Below are 4,322 nucleotides of genomic sequence, written 5' to 3'. Positions count from 1 at the left end.
TATCAATTGAAATTATGGGAAGTTCTATGGTGGCATGGGTTTTGGTGGCTAAAGGTGGCATAAGATTAATCAACAAGTAAAATATTAACACATGGCAAGAAAATTAAATCTAAAATCAAAATGATTCTATCTCTTATAATTTTTTATAATTATTTTTATCAAAATAATTTCTTATAATTATTTTTATAATTATAAAAAATAATTTCAAAAAATAACACCAAAATAATTTTATAATTATGTTTATAATTATTATTTTATTATTATTTTTATTTTTAAAAATAATTTTTATAATTATTTTTACTAAAATAATTTTTTATAATTATTTTTATTTTTTAATTATTTTTATTATTATTTTTTATCAAAATAAATTTTTTTATAATTATTTTTTCTTTTTGTAATTTTGAAAAACTAAAACCAAAATAATATCTCTCTTATAATTTTTTATGATTATTTGTAAAGTAACACCAAGAGGAAGAATATCATTTTGGTGTTAGTTTTTTGAAATTACAAAAAAAATAATAATAAAAATAATTAAAAAAAATAATTTTGGTGTTATTTTTAGAAATTATTAAAAATAATAATAATAAAAATAATTAAAAAATAAAAATAATTATAAAAAATTATTTTAGTAAAAATAATTATAAAAATTATTTTTAAAAATAAAAATAATAATAAAATAATAATTATAAACATAATTATAAAATTATTTTGGTGTTATTTTTTGAAATTATTTTTTATAATCATGAAAATAATTATAAGAAATTATTTTGATAAAAATAATTATAAAAAATTATAAGAGATAGAATCATTTTGATTTTAGATTTAATTTTCTTGCCATGTGTCAATATTTTACTTGTTGGTCAACCTTATGCCACCTTTAGCCACCAAAACTCATGCCACCATAGAACTTCCCTTGAAATTATACATGAAGATAAAGAGTCCTTTGAATATAAATTTTTATTTCGACTTCAAATTAAATACTATTAAAAATAAATAATTAAACTTAATAACATTTATAAATAGTTAATTTGTAAATAATGTTTCTAAATTTTTATTTTAATTTTTTTATGCATAATAACAACATAATAAATTTGTTTAATATCTTATTTAATTTAAATTTATAAATTTTATACATTCTAAAAATTAATTTGATAATTTGGGTAAAAAATTTAAATGCTTTATGTCTTACTTTAATAGATGATTATAAATCAATGTGATAGACAAGATTAAAAGTTGCGAACTTGCGATAATAATACTTGGTAATAATTAATTCGGGTGAAGAGAAAATGAAAAGAGAAGAAAAAATGAGAAAGGAGAACAAGGTAATATAATAATAATAATGGCGATGAGACAATGACATGTATTTGTATAGAGAATAATAGCGAGAGAAAGAATAGTGTTTCATATTGTAAGGGATATAATAAAAATATAAATTAATAATTTTGAAAATTTAATAAAATTAAATATAAAATTAAAAAGAAAAATAAAATATTTTTTAACAATTGAAATTATGCATGAAGATAGAGAGTGTTTTGAATATAAATTTTTATCTCGACTTCAAATTAAATACTAATTAAAAATAAATAATTAAACTTAATAACATTTATAAATAGTTAATTTGTAAATAATGTTTTTAAATTTGTATTTTGATTTTGTTACACATAATTTTTAATTTAATAATTTTGAAGCGCTTATATATTTATTTTTATGTTCAATAAATCTGACAGTTTTTCAAGACTAAAGAAGTTATTGATAAGAAGATGTATGATAAATTACGAAGAGTTTTGTCCAGATACACAATTTTATACTCTCCTATTTTGTTTATTAATTATTCTTATATTTTGATATTTAAAAACGAAAAAAATAAGCATTCTCATTTATTCTATTTTTTCACTATTTATAAAAAAATGAAGACATCTTCATATTTAGATTCATATTTTGGCCTACCACTTAAAAAAGATAAAGACAAATATGAATATCCATGATATGTAAGTAAAAATTATTTTTTGTAAATAACTAACATGTATTTTGGTTTATATATACTCTTTTTGAATTAGAATAATGTTATTATCATTATTTTTTGAATTATATTTTGGTTTATAATAATTTTAATTTTAATAAAATATGATATAAATAAAGTCACGTCAACATTAAAATAAAAACATACTTATCTAATAAATTTAAAGAGTGAATAATATGTTAATAAAAAAATAAATTAATTTCTTAAAAACAATAGAAAAGTGGCTGAAGAGGCACGTTAGTGCCTGTTGAGCCGCTAGTATGTATAATTATTGAAAAAGTATAGGTAAACAATAAAAATATTAAATAATGTAAGCAATAGATATATCGGATGTTTATTTTACTAGTGTACGGATGGTTATTTTAATATTAAAATTTAGAAGATTAATTTAGAGGTGTAATATGTTTTTATTTGATTGGTGGTTGTTTATATTGTTCAATAAAATTATTGTCCCCTAACATTTTCTATAATTATTTGGTTCTAAAAAATTAAAAATACTATAAAGAATACTTTAATAATAACTTTCATTTAATAAAAAGAACCGTCTCTGTTTTTTAGTATCTCACCTATGTCTAATGTTCTCCCTCCAACCATGCTAGTTGTGCTTTCCTCCAGCACATTCATTTTTTCCCTCCATTATCTATAGGCTATATAGTAAAAGATCAAACCATCACGTGACTCAACAACCAATTAGTCCGATTCTCGAAGCTGACGCTGATGAAAAGCAACACAATAAAAATCCCGTTCGGCTCAACTGATGCTCCCATGAGCGCCAGTATATATTGCTGACACACTGTTTTATTTTGCAAAAGGAAGATAACAGGTGTCAAAATGAGATACATTGAAAAGGAATATCTGTATATCTGTATGAGTTTAGATCTGTACCATAAAGTGACCCTTAAGTAAATGATATATGTAATGTTGCAGGTGTTGAATAGACGTCGATAGCAAACTGTAAAATAGTTCTGTTTTTTTTTTATTGAAAAATTTAGATGGGTTGAAGTGTTTTTTTTTTTTTTAATCAAAGGGAGCTCAACACAGCAGAGTGGAGCAGATAGCAAAGCTATAGTAAGAATAAAACAAGATAACATACAACTCCTAGACATTGTGACCCGGCCATCAACACCCAAAAGGCTCAGTACCACTCCATTCTTCGTAGAACGTAAACGATCTGTTGATAATATCCCCTACTCTTGAACTCTTATTTCGGAAGAGCCTGTCATTCCTTTCTAACCAAATTGTCCAGATAACAGCAAAGAATCCAGTGAACCATCTCTTCCTATCTACCTTCCTTCCTAGAAAGCTCGTCCAACTCTCAAAATGTTCCTTCAAAGTACCTGGAAAGCTCCACCTTTGTTGAAAGGCCATTAGCCAAGCACACCATACCTGCCATGTAATCTCACAACTAAGAAATAGATGATACGCGGTTTCCACAGGCTTACCACAGAGAAGACACCTATTGTCCTGCTGGTCAATAACCCGTAATCTGCACAGTCGATCCTTTGTGTTGACCCTTCCGACTAACGCAAACCAAGAAAGGAGTTCAACCCTCGGGAGGACAAATCCTTTCCAAACTCTTAAAATCTTCCGATATGACGATTTTAAATGAGTTTATCGATTTTACGAAATTTTAACTAAATCTAACGATTTTACAATTTAAATCTTGTTAAGATTTTACGTTTTATGTTTTTTATTTATTTTTTCGATTTCACGTAAAATCTCGATTTTCTCTACCTGGTCATTGGAGCCCAGTATGGGGTTCATTCTTTGTTTAATTATTTTTGTTGTATTATCTCAACCCATTGTTAGTTAGCTAATGAGAAGAGAAGGCTCGGCCAAACTCCATCAACACTTACACTTGATCTAAGCCAGAAAAATCCATCGACATAGTTGTTTAAAATAATTAATGCTTTGACATAAAATAATACAAAAATATTGTTCGTAATTTCGTACACTAAAATCAGCCACTAAAATCAGTCACCTATATATTTAGGTATCAATACATGTGTAGAATAATTTAATTTTGATATATATGTTTATATTCCAACATATTTTATATTGGTGACTAATTTTAGTGTACACAAAACATAATCGAAAAGAATAATAAATATGACAATAATAAAAAATACTATTTGTAAAAATGCATTAACCATAATGTATTTATGTATAAATATATATATTATTTAAATATTTTTAATATTGTATTTCTGATATGTATTTTATACTTATAACTAATTTTAATGATTGATTTTGATGCCCACTTAATATAATTAAACAATAATATTAATAATTCATTAATGGT

The sequence above is a fragment of the Arachis hypogaea genome, chromosome 13, assembly GCF_003086295.3.
Source record: "Arachis hypogaea cultivar Tifrunner chromosome 13, arahy.Tifrunner.gnm2.J5K5, whole genome shotgun sequence".
Taxonomy (NCBI): Eukaryota; Viridiplantae; Streptophyta; class Magnoliopsida; order Fabales; family Fabaceae; genus Arachis; species Arachis hypogaea.
The sequence above is the reverse complement of the archived record's forward strand: the minus strand, read 5'-3'. Positions refer to the sequence as shown.